This window comes from Cyprinodon variegatus, unplaced genomic scaffold, assembly GCF_000732505.1.
Source record: "Cyprinodon variegatus isolate N-32 unplaced genomic scaffold, C_variegatus-1.0 Scaffold783, whole genome shotgun sequence".
In the NCBI taxonomy this organism is placed as follows: domain Eukaryota; kingdom Metazoa; phylum Chordata; class Actinopteri; order Cyprinodontiformes; family Cyprinodontidae; genus Cyprinodon; species Cyprinodon variegatus.
In genome coordinates, this window is record NW_015151236.1 from 146,726 (window position 1) to 160,426 (window position 13,701).

General features: G+C 37.0%; 1 protein-coding gene across 1 annotated transcript in view; it reads left to right on the plus strand.

The window, feature by feature from the left end:
- Positions 1-376: 376 nt before the first annotated feature.
- Positions 377-13,701, plus strand: part of LOC107098493 (ecto-NOX disulfide-thiol exchanger 2-like) — a 245,190-nt gene continuing 231,865 nt past the window's right edge. The window contains exon 1 of the mRNA XM_015396212.1: positions 377-535. The gene's annotated coding sequence lies outside the window, so the exon portion shown is untranslated. The remainder of the gene's footprint in view (positions 536-13,701) is intronic.

Genomic DNA, 13,701 nt, shown 5'->3' on the forward strand with positions numbered 1-13,701 from the left:
GAAATAAGTCAGAATTATGAGAAAACAAGTCTGAATTATGAGAATAAAGTCAGAATTCAGTGAAAAAAGTCAGAATTCGGAGGGGGAAAAAGTCAGAATTCTGAGAAAAAAAGTCAGAATTCAGTGAAAAAAGTCAAAATCCTGTCTTTCTTCCTGTATCAAACTGAAATAAAATTTAAAAATCAGTTAACTTTATATTATTTTTCCAGTGGCCCAAATCCTCTTCTGTAGAATGGTAACAGGTTTCGTTCCAGAAAAGTTCAAACCACATTTGCTACTTTTATTTTGATAGTACGCCTTCCTGGCATGACGAAACGAAACAACAACCAAAACACAACGTCATCGCAAAGCACGTGTGGACCTTCCGCTTGCCGTACTTGGCTCCGCCATTGTTTTGACAGTTTTGTTTGCTAACCGAAATGTGGACTTATTTAGTCGCTGTTGGAGTGAAGTTGAAACTACACATTAAAAATGCGGTTTTAGGAAACCCGTCAGAAACTCGGGGGGCATGAGAGAAGACGCACACTTCCAACAGGTACCGCTTGTTTCTGTCACTTCCTCGGCGCTAAGGTTGAGTTTGAATAAATAACATGACAGTCACTCTGAACTGTACTTTATTTTGGTGAAACTTGTATTGATTCTTGTCCACATATTTTCTTTAAAGTTGTTTTTCTGTCTTTATTTGACCTTTAAACTTTAATTGAGTAAGCTGAAAGGAAAGTGTTAAAACTATTTGTTTATATCGGTGGAAGTTATCCTGTTGAATTTCCTGCTATAAACAAAACGTTTATGAATGACTTTTATAGCTGCTAACTCATGAAAAGTATTTTTGAAGAATCATTTTGGAGGCTGCAAAGTAGTCCACATTTTATTGTTCAGAAAAAGGAGGAGAGGGGACAGCATTCAAAAGCTTTAATGCACCTAAAACCTTTCCACATCCCCAAACCTGTCCTAACTGAATTACATCATACCTCCAACACAAACTGAAGCTTTATTGGAAGAAAATAGATGATTTTCATTTATTTCTCCAATATAAATCTGAAATGTGTGGCATGCATATACATCAAGTAATTTGATGAAATAAAATTCAGTATTATTTTTGCACCTGGTCAGTGTAATGTCATGCAAGGAGTCAAATAAAGCCCAGTTCTGTATTCAAACTTTAAATTTTTTTTTTTTTTTTTTTTACAGATAAGGAGCAATTTGAACCTTTGGAATAACCTTTTGGTTATTTGACCTTTTGGAATAATAATAATAATAATTGAACTTTATTGATCTCACATTCCAGAAATTTACCTCTGCATTTTACCCTTTTCCTTGGGGAGCAGTGTGCTGCCCCAGGAACCTCAGGATTCCAAGCTCTATGCCCTAACCCAGGGGTCGGCAACCCAAACTGCTCAAAGAGCCATATTGGAAAAAAACAAAACAAAAAATAAATCTGTCTGGAGCCACAAAAATATAAAAGTGAACAATCTCACTGTGGGGAATTCCCTGCTTGTTGCTTCATCGCGTGGTTTGTATGTATTAGGTTTTGTTGCATTGATGAAATTACAGAAACACATAAAGCAATCTTTCTATGGTGGATAGTGGTGTTTCTGTTGGGAGGAGTTGATTGAGTCATGAGGAACCAAGCAGGAACTGACATCCATCAGAGCAGAGCTCTCTAACCTTGAAGTCCCACATCCTCCGTCACCATCGTTCCTTGGTTTGATTTATATTTTTAGGATTTGGGGAAAAAATGGAAGAAAGTTCCCATCCCTGCATCAGAGCGCTACCTGTTTGATCTGTGGACGGTTTTCCATCATTGCAACCAAACTAGCAGCAGTAGTGGAGTTTGGAGATGCAATCCACTTCTTAAATCTAGCTTTGCTCTCCTCCAATTTATCCAGAATTTCTGCAAGTGCCCGTTTTCTCTCACTCTCAACTTGGTGGTCGGCAGAATATTTAGCAGCCTTCCCCGGAAATGCTTTTTCAAATGTTTATTTTTTAACAACATCTCATTACAAAGCAAAAATGCAGGCAATCCTTCCGCATTGATAATGAAAGCAAATGATTCGCTCCATTCTTTGAATTCTCTTTTCTCATTAATTGTCTTCCTTTTTTTCCCCCTTTGGTCCCATGGTCCGAGAGACACCTGATGCTTTGTTTGCCTGGCACCGCACCACGCTGATCTCTATGGCTATGACGCAATTTATTGTTGAAATTCATTTATTATACAAATGTTTACAGCATTGGAAAACAATATTGTCTTTGACCTCCTGCACACCATATTAAAACAAAGAAACAAAAAAAAAAATTGATTTTCATACATTTTTGAAAAAGCTCCAGGGAGCTGCAAGAGGGACTCTAAAGAGCTGCGGGTTGCCGACCCCCACCCTGACCTCTAGGCCACCACTCCCCAAAATGAATGGTGCTATTCATGCCTAATACTGTAAGAAAAGCTGTTAGAAGCAGCAAAAAGACAGGTGTGAAGGTCCACCTCCTTGCTGGAAAACCATCTTAAAAATATAGTCAGAAATATATTTGAAGTTTAGGTCAAAGTATATTTCTTTACAGAGCATAGAGTATCTGTTTATATCAGTATATTGACCATTCAAACAATCCGTAGCAGCTGAATATAGATATTCAGAGATGCTCTATGTCCACAGAAAGATTTTAAAATTTTTACCAGAAAGAAAAATCCTCAAACTATTCTCCAGATGTGAGAAAAGTTTGATTTCCTTGCAGCTCTCATTGCAGTGGTTCTACAAAGCATTGAATAAGGTGAACTGAATACGAAAGTCATTTTCCTGAGTTTTATTTGGAAAAAAAAAGAAAAAGTGGAATATCTTTTAAATTAGATTACATCATTTTAAGTGGAGGCTGTGGTTTTAATGTTAATGTATTTTTTTTTATACTATAGCTTCGCTGCAAAGACTAGATGTGTAATTATTAATTACTTTGTGTTGGTATGTATAAAAGGCCTTATACATACCTGAAACTGAAAGTAGAGATGCTAGTCAAACTTGGTCCAACATTCTCATCATTGGGATAGATTATTTGGTTTCTGTCAGTAAAGTGGAAAAGATGACTAAGCCCGACTTAAACTCTTAATCAGCATTTCAGCTAACAGTGTTAACAATAAACCTACCATTTAAGAGGGAGCTTGGTGTATAAAGCTCTCTTCCTCGGTCTCATGTATTTTCAAAAGCTGAGTCAAATAGTGACACTAAAAGAAATAACATTTATTATCATTAACGTTTTTTTTTATTTTGAATCTTATATGTAGAGTATAGCGAATATAAAGGGCATTGACATTTGGTAGTAGTCTTTAAATGGTGATGTTGCAAATTCTTACCGTTCGTCTCCTGCTAAAGTAAAACAAGCTGGTTATTAGGTTGGCTTTATTATTGCTTAACTTGCATGGCTGGAAACAATTTATTAATGATGAGTGGTTCTCTTCTAGTTTACTTCACATGGCTGCCTGTTTTTTTCCCCAATCATAGGTTGTTTTAAATAGCAAGATTTTTATTTCCTTAGAAAGCATTGGAGCCTTCTTTGACAGGTCACACATGGAGCATAGCAATATGTGGTGGTTAGGCTGCAAGAAACTAATGCCCCAGGTGTTTTGGAGGGGTGTTTTTGTGATTTTATACACTTATATGGAGGTTCTGTAAATATACAGTCATATAAATGATTATTTCCTTAACAGCTTCAGAGAGACGCGTCTTGGAAATCAGTCTTGGGAAAGTTTTTCTGTTGAGGTTAATGAAGGCTTTTATTGAATTTGCAGCCCATTGTTATTCACTACATACCGTCTTAATAACAACAAGATCCCAATTTCGATTTTGCCAAAAACTGTTCATTTTCAATTCTCACTCAGCTGTTGGCGGCTTTATTGGTGTGTTGACGGTGACTGTGATGTTGCAGCGTCCGATCGGATTCACTCCGAAAGCCATTCGTAACACCGGTTGGGTCAGACTTTTTAATATCCAATAAGTTTTTTTTCTCCGTGTCATACTAACTGTAGTGTGTATGGAGAGGGTGAGGTAACCCCCCGATCTGTGCTGGTTGTAAATCTAAGAAGTTAAATATATTGGCTATATATATTTATATCATCTTGGTCCAATACATAATCTACAGTGTATGGTTTTCCACTGAAGACAACTAAACAAGCGTGTTTCCATAACAACATCCTTGACCAGGTTTAAAAGTTTCAGTAGGAATTTCTAGATTCCTCCTTGGTCCAACTTTTAATTTTAAATTACCTCCTCAGTATGTTAATTTCTCTAGACTTAGACAACTTTCTTTTGGACAAAGAAATGTCGTTTTGTACAGCTTTCAGAACATTTCCATTCTTTATTGCAACAGAGGCGTCGGGTGTAGGAGTTTACCCTGAAATCGAAGGATTGACGGTTCAAGCCCCGGCTCCGGCTTTCAGTGTCGTTGTGTCCTTGGGCAAGACACTTCACCTGCATTGTCTACTGATGGTGGTCAGAGGGCCTCGCTTCTGTCAGTGAGCCCCAGGGCAGCTGTGGCTACCATGTTGCTTGCCACCATCAGTGTGTGAGTGTGTGCGTGAATGGGTGAATGACTGAATGTAGTGTAAAGCGCTTTGGTCAAAGTAAAAATATATAAGTACAGGCCATTTACCATTTATAATGTGCAGCAGTGATCAAATGTAAACAGTGGAAAATGTGTTGCAAAAACGCATTGAGTTAAGGGCATTAAATACATATGGTACAAATATGCAGTTTTTGGTTTGGTGTTATCACTGTGATGCAGAGTCTGTGACGTGATTTAGAGTTTTCCCAACAGTTCAGCTGTCTGATGGCGGTGGGGAAGAAGCTGTTTCAGAACCTGCTGGACCTGCATTGAATGCTGCAAAAGCCTCTTCCTGCAGCAGGGAGAATAGTCCATGGTGGGGGTGTGAGGGGTCGTTGATGATTACGGGTTCAAGAGTCCCCTAATTACTTGATCCAGCATGTTGGAACAAGGACACATCTAAAGTTGCAGCAGACCAGACCTAAATAAACTGGATTCCCCCTTCCAGGCTTAGACTAGTCTCTCTTCATTATGAGTTTTCTTGCTCATTTCGATCTGGCCCGGACTGTTGCACCGGCCCGATCCACACCCGCAGAACTGAGATCTGACATCATCCCCACAAATATCCTTGTTTATAACCCCACTGGGATCCATGAGTTAATAAGGCACAACCCAATCTGTGATCACAATGTATGCACACAGCTGCTCATTTTCATTCAGTGCTTTTAGTCAGAAATTGCTTCATTTTTTGTATCATCAGTGGAATAGTGTCTTAGTAGCAGAGGTGGAAGCACACTGCCTGATGCTCTCATACCAATGTATACTGTGCTCCCAGATGACCAGTGCCAAGCAAGATGAATGCAGCCTTTACTTTCTCCCACAAACACAAATGCACACTCTCACTGGATAACAACTGTTCGCTTTTACACAGAGTTAAACAAAGACAGTATTAGAATATAATTCAAAACTTGGAGGGCGTGACAGGACTATGGCAGCTGTCGGGCTGCAACTACCGATTATTTTGCAAAACGATTAATCTATTAATTGTTTTTTTGAATATTAATCGGATTGCCAAAGGTTCTTTAAAGAAGACTTTTTACGAAATTAAACCAGGTAAAACGACTTGAGGAGTTCTGGATAGAGCATATTGATAGATCGAAAAGTTTTTTTTTTATCTCTAATGCAAAATGTTTACATATTCTTGATACAATGTTGGTATAATTGCTGCTTAAGGTGGGTTGCTCTGTCAGCTGAAGACATGTTTTTGAGTCACTACACTCCACTTAACGAATAATCGATTACTAAATTAGTTGTTGATTATTTCGGTAATTGACTAATTATGAATAATCCAATCAATAGTTTCAACCCTGGTCAGCAGCATTTACCTCAGGCACCAAAATACCTCATAGCTCAAGTAAACATATTACAGAGTTGAAATCATCCTATTCCAATGTAATGTCTTATTGTATTAACTATAGGGCTCCAACTAAATAATATTTTGTTGATTGATTTATTTGTGATTATTTATTAGTTCGATCAATTAATAATCAGATAAAAAATAACATGCTATGCAGAATTTTTGAGAGACGTTTAAACCAGGTAAATCTAAAACTAATCCACTTAAGAAATTCTGGTTAGAGCGTTTTTTTTTTTTATTATTTTGAATACAAAATGTTGTTGTTTTTTTGTTTTTTTTTACAATATTGGTATAATTACTTCTCTATGTTGTTTGCTCTTATAGTTAATGGCACATAATAGAGTCTCTAAGCTCCAGTTAAAGATTAATCGATAAATCAATTGCAAAATTATATGACAATATAATTTCAATAATCAATTAATCATATTAATTTGATGAATTGTTTGAGTCCTAATCAAGTATGGTGTTTACTCACTGATATTTAGGCTCTGCTCTTAAGTTGGCTGTGCAGATAAAGAATGTCATTTATGTCACTGGCTGCTTTACTAGCTTTGTTCTCCTTTCCTTAATCTCAAACCCAGCCAATGAAAAGCCTCTTTCGCTATCAGTGCTTCTTTCTGGGATGAGAAGCACATTATGCATCATCAGTGCTGGGTTCAGGAACTTTTTTTTTTTTCATGATTTTTTCATCAAACATCCAAAGAATTCTCATGTATTTCTATTCAGTGTAGGCTGCCTTGTTTCATGCTTAGAAAATAGCCATTATCCAGCCATATTTGAATGAATTCACTTATTAAGATGTAGAGTTAATAAATAATGAAATGTAAATGATAACTTTCATTCATGTCTTACCTCTCTTTTTGCTACCCACCCATTTTATGTTAATTTATACCTGTGCTCACTGCTCATACTAAACCTTTTAAAGAATACAATCACAATCTAGCTTTACAAGGCTAACTATTCAGTACAGGGCAACATTTCCTCTGGAATTTTCTAGTTTTATTTTCTATCCATAGCTGAACGTTAACTCTGAGTATCTAGTATACCCTGACCTTCTGCAGGACTCAAAACTGGACACAAACCCTTCAGTTTCTAAAACAGTACAAAAATAAAATCCCATACAGGAATGTATGTATTTCCAGATGTTAGGCCAGCTGTCCTGTCTCACAGCTAAATGTTAAGATTGAAATTGGCTGATAAGTAATGAGACATGCTAGAAAGAACATTTTCCGCCATGTGTGTTGTCACTTTATCTTTTTAAATCACCTGACAATGTTAAAATCCAAGTGAATCAGCCTTTAGAAACACATTCAGACTGTCATAGTGGGTGCTCATTTTTTCATATGTCTGCACATGGCAATACTATGTTTTTTGGAGATAGTAAATTCAGCCTGAAGAAAAAGATGGATTCAGGAAAGCATCTTTATCTTAAAGGGAAAACCATTTTTTAAACAACGGTTGAACCAGTCGCTAATCTTACTAGGTAGGAGTGGAAATTCTCATACTAAACTGGTATTTATTGCCTTTAAATCCTCATTTTACTGTGACACTACAAAGAACCCATGAACAGAGTCGATTTACATTATGTGCTGTCTGGTTCTATCAAATGGAAAAAAAGGAAACTTTTATATAGTATATAATAATACTATTTTCTCAGGTGAACTCTACATTTTTCTTGTTTACTTTACAGAGCTGGCTTGAATTTTTTAAAACATGTTATGAAATGTGAAGGAATGATGGATTTTGTAATGGGAATGCAGACATAATAAGAGCCATTATGGCACTTATCCTAATGTGTAGAAGATGAGGCTCTGTATAGAGGAGAGAAGCTGCTTCTAAAAATATGGAGGATCATAATTGTAGACACCTCTTCAAACACACTAATTTTCATGAAGAGCAGTATCTCTTAGGGGAGATTTTAAGGATTACTGAGTCATTGAAGGTAACTTAATGCCAGTGATTTATGGTGTGTCATTCAGGTCTGAAGATCTTAGCCCAATAATGAGCTGAAAAGCATCTTCCGAGGTATAATCTCAAATCCTAACTCCATGTTTAGCACAGAGAGGCATCACTGGTAGAAAGGTTAATCTTAACATTGATTAAAGAAGGATGCCAATTGTTTGGTGCCTGCGATTGAAAATATAACCAGAATCTTGGAAAGAGATGTGAAAATACTTAGTTTGATGCGAGTAGTTTGCTCAACAGGTTTTGCTCTGTCTGTACCAAACTAGGGGTGTGCAAAATAATCGTCATGATGTTGCATCGTGATTCTAATTTTCGTGATCTATTGCATCGATTCTTGATGCCAAGTATCGATTATTAATAAAAAAAAATGAATAAATAAAATTGCATGAATGGTCGGCGAACATCAGCCAAAAACAAGTGTAATACAACTTCCAGTCCAGTAGATGTCGCTGCGGATGTGTTGACGCACGCTGCCCTGTGTCACAAGCATTTCCGGCTGCGGGATATTGCGCCGAGTCATTCAAAAACAAAACATAGAGGAGATTGAGAAACTTCGTCCGGCTCCATCACATTTCAAATCTGATGTTTGGAAGCATTTTGGTTTTAAAAACAAAGGTAAAAATGAAGTTGATATGATGCACGCAATTTGCAAACACTGCTACACCAGAATTAAATACTGTGGGAACACAACAAACCTAAAAACACACATGCAGAGGCGCCATCCAGAAAATCAAGAGCCGAAGATGTTTTCATTTCATTGAGTTAAAAGACCACTGAGGCCATGATAATCCTTATTTTGTTATTTTTAGTTTTATAAATCCTAAGCACTTTTTGTCAATGTGTCCACTCCAGCAATAGTAATATTTGTGTCCAGTTACAGTAATATTTGTTTTCATGGCAACACCTCCAAAAGTCATTTCAATAAATACAGCTATGTATGAATTCAGTTGCTTTCAGTTATTTGTCAATTGGAAGACACTACCCAGATCATACTCAGCCAGTCAGCCACTGGTAATTGCTGTATTTTTTTCTAACAGTGTTCAGTGAAAATATTGCAATGCATCGCAATAATTCAAGTATCATGATGCATCGTGATAGAATTGCATCGTGGCATGTGAATCATGATTCGAATCGAATCGTGACTTCTTTGGTAATACCCACCCCTATACCAAACTCGCATGGGCTTACATAAATGTTGTTTATTTTAGTATTTTTTAGTGTTGCCTATTACATCTGGAAGATCAATGTTTTTTCACTCCCGCTAATTGCTTCTTTAAAACTTTCAATGCTAAAGGCTGAGTTATACTTCAAAACTAGGTCGTCTGCATAAGTGTCGCGGTGAACGCAGATACATCTGTGCCCCCTCTGCAGACACTCTGCTGCACCAAATTTTAGGTGACCGCAGACAGCAGGCCTCTGGTTGGTCAAATCTACATCTGCTCTACACTATGCGTGATTCCTGTTTGGTACCTTACCAGCTTGTTTTGTTTGTATGACCGCCGTTGCGGAAAACGACTCGTGAAGTTGGACCACCTAGAAGAATGCTGGGACCCTTTTTCCACCTGGATCCCTGCTGTTTTTCGCCCACATGCCCCTCTGTTGTCGCACAAATTTGCCCCCAATAGTTAACTTATTAATACTAAAAACCATGTGTTATATAGTTTCTACCTCTACAGAATAATTGTTATTATTATACCACAGAAGTAGTAAAAAAAGGGGCTAAAAGTGCCTCTATCATCAGATTCTAATAACTGTAATCACAGCTTTATGCAGGTGTAACTTGACTATGTAAAGGGCTGCATATCTTTGTTGCTCTGTCTGTGTGTGCCAAAAGAATAACCAGGATATATGTGTTTATTTCACAACTTAACATGGAAGCAAAATAGCTCCTTACAATCAGAAGTTAATTGTGTCAGCACACTCCATACTGCGAAAGGCTAAATGCACATAAGTTTGGTTTAAATCAAAACTGAAGCTGAAGCCAAGCTCTCTGGGTTTATGCAAAGGTTCGCATCCTTTTAGGTGTGTATCAAACCTAAAAAGAAATTACTGAGATATAGAGACTCTTTGAGTACAAATATGGAGGCTTAGTATTAACTTTTTTTTTCTGTCTATCTGATTTACTCCCATACTTTTCATATAAGCTAGAATTTAACATTCAAAGTCTGTATTTATTATTTTTAATAAAATAGACAAGAAAGTCTTTATCTAACTAAATACTTTTTATTAAAGAAAACACAAATACCAAAAGTAGGTAAATGATTAAATATCTGATGTGATGTTTTTCAAAAGTGCTTATATCATTTAGACATAATTTTTTTTATTGCCCATTAAGGGGATTTGGACAGTTTTGAATGCTTGTTGAACTGGCCCTTTAAAACTCCAGAGCTAAATGCAACCAGTAGTCTGTTACAATAATTACAAAAGTGGATGTTCACAGACGTTCTGTATCATATCTAACTGAACGTAAAAGAGTCTAGTCAGGAACTATTAAGTTAGGAGTTTCTACACCAGTAGCTCACTCAGGTTGCATACTACAGTCTTCTGATTAAATGATAGCATCCTGTTGGCTTTTTCATCCTTATACTTTGTTTTTTCCTTGTTAGTTAGTAAAAGAACACTTTGTGTACATTAACCATAAGACCACTCTACCAGTGGTACAATATTGGGCATGCAAGAAATAAATAAACTAGAGTCACAAACATATTATGTCTATGGGAGAAAAAATTAGCCCAAGTGTGTCATGAATACAGAGCGGAAGTGGGAGAAAAAGAATAAATTCCAAGATCAAGTGTGAAAAGGCACAAAAAATATCCGATGTGTAGAGGGATAAGACACCTCTAGTACCCAGAATGTATTTTATCGATGTTGTTTATTAAGCTTAAGAAGCATTCAGATTTCACTGCCAAGTTAATAGGTTCTCAAGTACATGGCCTCTCTAACGCTGTTATAAACAAAAGCAATGATATTCTTAAGCTGTTGGGTATAATTTCAATTCTATTCATTTTAGTTTATGCATATAGCGCCAATTCACAACACATGTCATCTCAAGGCACTTTACAGTTCAACCAGATCATACAGTCAATTTGATTCAAAGTTTTCTGTCTAAGGAAAACCAGTTGATTGCATCGACTAATTGACTCGAAGGCAATCCCTCACACTAAGCATGCTTGCAGCGACAGTGGAGAGGAAAAATCCCTTTTAACAGGAAGAAACCTCCAACAGAACCAGGCTCAGTGTGAACGGCCATCTGCCGAGGCCGACTGGGGTTCAAGGACACAGAAACAGAGATACAGAAAGAAGCAGAGAAACAAAAGGCAACTGTAAACCAGCTCCACTGGCGGCCCGGTCCAGGAAACACACAGCCAGGCAGACGAGCTCCGAGCCAGCTCCCATGTCAGAGGACGAAGAGAGCACATCCAGCCAGTCACAGTCAGAGAAACAGGACTACACTGAAAAACAGGCTGATCTCCAGCATCTATAAACAAAGGTGTTGTTTGCAGCAGCACAGCTGATATTTCTCTCCAGGATGGTGTCACAGCCAAACAGGAACAGATAAGGCAAAGCTACTATGAGAAAAAGCATAGAGATTAAAGCTAGAGATAGAGATGAACAGTTCTGCAGAGTGGGAGAGTAGGGAGAATAGAGATAGAATGATGAAAAAAAGTTGGGAAAATTTTAATACTGGATCTAATGGATATGGTATTTGCCATTTCTTAAATTTCCAATTTTATAATATTAACTGCCAGCTGCTGGTGGCAGCATACAACAATATTTATGTCTGCTCATCATGCCTGGTGCAAAAATACTTCTTAGGCTCAAAAAAAGATAAGTTAAACCCTATAAGGACAAATGTTTGTTATATATACTTTTATTTTAAGTTGAATATGAATAAAATTATTTTCTGCATTTCAGAAAGAAACATTAAATATGCAAATGTGGTTGGGACATATCCTGGTTAGGCTAAAACCTGTTTTCTTAAAGAGTGCTGACTTCATAGCCAACAGCCATCTATTTCATCAACTGATAATTTAATGCTGGAGACAAAAGAAAACAAGCTTAACAGTACCCGCACATTGATTGGAAATATAAATGTCTGTGTTTATTTAAGTCTCACTTTCTTTGATATAAATAGTGAAGCTAAATTTGGCTTCACTGGAACAAAATGCCAAATTTAACATTAATGATTTTGGAGCCTATTGATACTGCTATGAATTTATATTTGTTGCTGTGTTTTAAACTGTTTAAAACGCAGCAATGAATGGTTTTAAACTATGTTTAAAACATTAGCTTTACCAATTTTTAACTCATTAAGGGAACAGCGATTGGCCTAAAAAGGCTTTGCTAATGTTCCTAGCCACAACTAGAAAGTGTATAGCACTGTCACAAGAGGCGGGATTTGCAGGATTCCCTGGAAAGCAGCCAAATGATTTAAAAGGTTAAACAGGTGAAATAGTATAATATGCACAATGCCCCAGAAATAAAGTTCAAGGAGCAGTTCCCAATGCAGTTCTGATAATCTTAGTCTTTTCAAGGCAGTTTTGGAATAATCTAATTTCAAAATTTTCTTTTTTATGTACTCTGCATCAAAATCATGTTATTCTGCCTATTTTAGTTTAAGCGGCAAACAGTATGGAAATAGAGGAAAAACAGAGCTGAAGGCCAACTAGCATGTTTGATATTAAATACGCTTAGCAGGTCTAGAGTATAACAATTTCTTTTTTCGAGTAATGGTGTTTTGGAGGTCTGTGACACTTAAGGCTTTACCACTTTAAATGCCAGTCCTAGTTTTCCTTCTTCTCATACGCTCCACTTGTTTATCCTTTATAAATGAAGGATTAGGTTCAGAAGTTTACCTGCCTAATGCTACACTGGCCTGATTTATTTAAGCCCAGTTGAGGACTGCAGGACCAAGCTGTAACAGGAGTGTCAATATTCGTCATGTCAGCATGTAGTGCTTCATTAATCTGTCTGATTGATCCTGCATCAGTGTGTAGTTCAGTGACCTTGCTTTGCACAGAAAAGAACTGCGCCCCAACCTGTGTTTCTTAATGTGTTTCTGTTCTGATGGATCTGGGCTTGACTTATTGAAGGCTTGGGACAGAGAGGTATAAGGACACCACACCTGCAAGCCCTCAGTGGATTGTACTGAACATCAGAGGAGGTGGCTTATCCTTTCATGTTCAGAACTGTTGCAACAGCATAAAGTCATTAGGTGTTTCCATCTAATTTCCATAATACTTTTAAAGTGAGCTTTAGTTTGGTCCTAGAAAAGGTAAGACAAATGACCCTAGATTTTTTTATAAACAGCATCCTTTACTAGGGCTTTACTGCAGCACACAATCTGAATATTTCACATCTATTTTGAACCACTGTATGATGTGAATTTAACCATGTGCCAGTTTGATATTTAATTACAAGTTTTCTTTTTTAGGGTTTTTATTGCTTTTATGAAACCTATTGGATAAGTATTATGATCAAAGCAGTATTTTTAAAATACTGTATAAGCTGCATCCCTATAGAGAGATAAGGCTGCAGACTGATATATCAGTCTGCAGCCTTATCTATACCTACCCTGTGCAGTAATGCATTTTTTAAACTCTTGATTTTGAATATGCATTTCTTTCCTGATGTAATATGTAATTTTTCTCTACATTGTACTTTTCTGTTGCATGGGACTGATTTACCAGGCCAGATTGTAGTCATCTGATCTGCAACAGGTTCATTTTTCAAAGGAATACAGTTTCTTCCTCTCAGGAAATCGCAACCAATACCAGATACTGTAGTAAAGACAA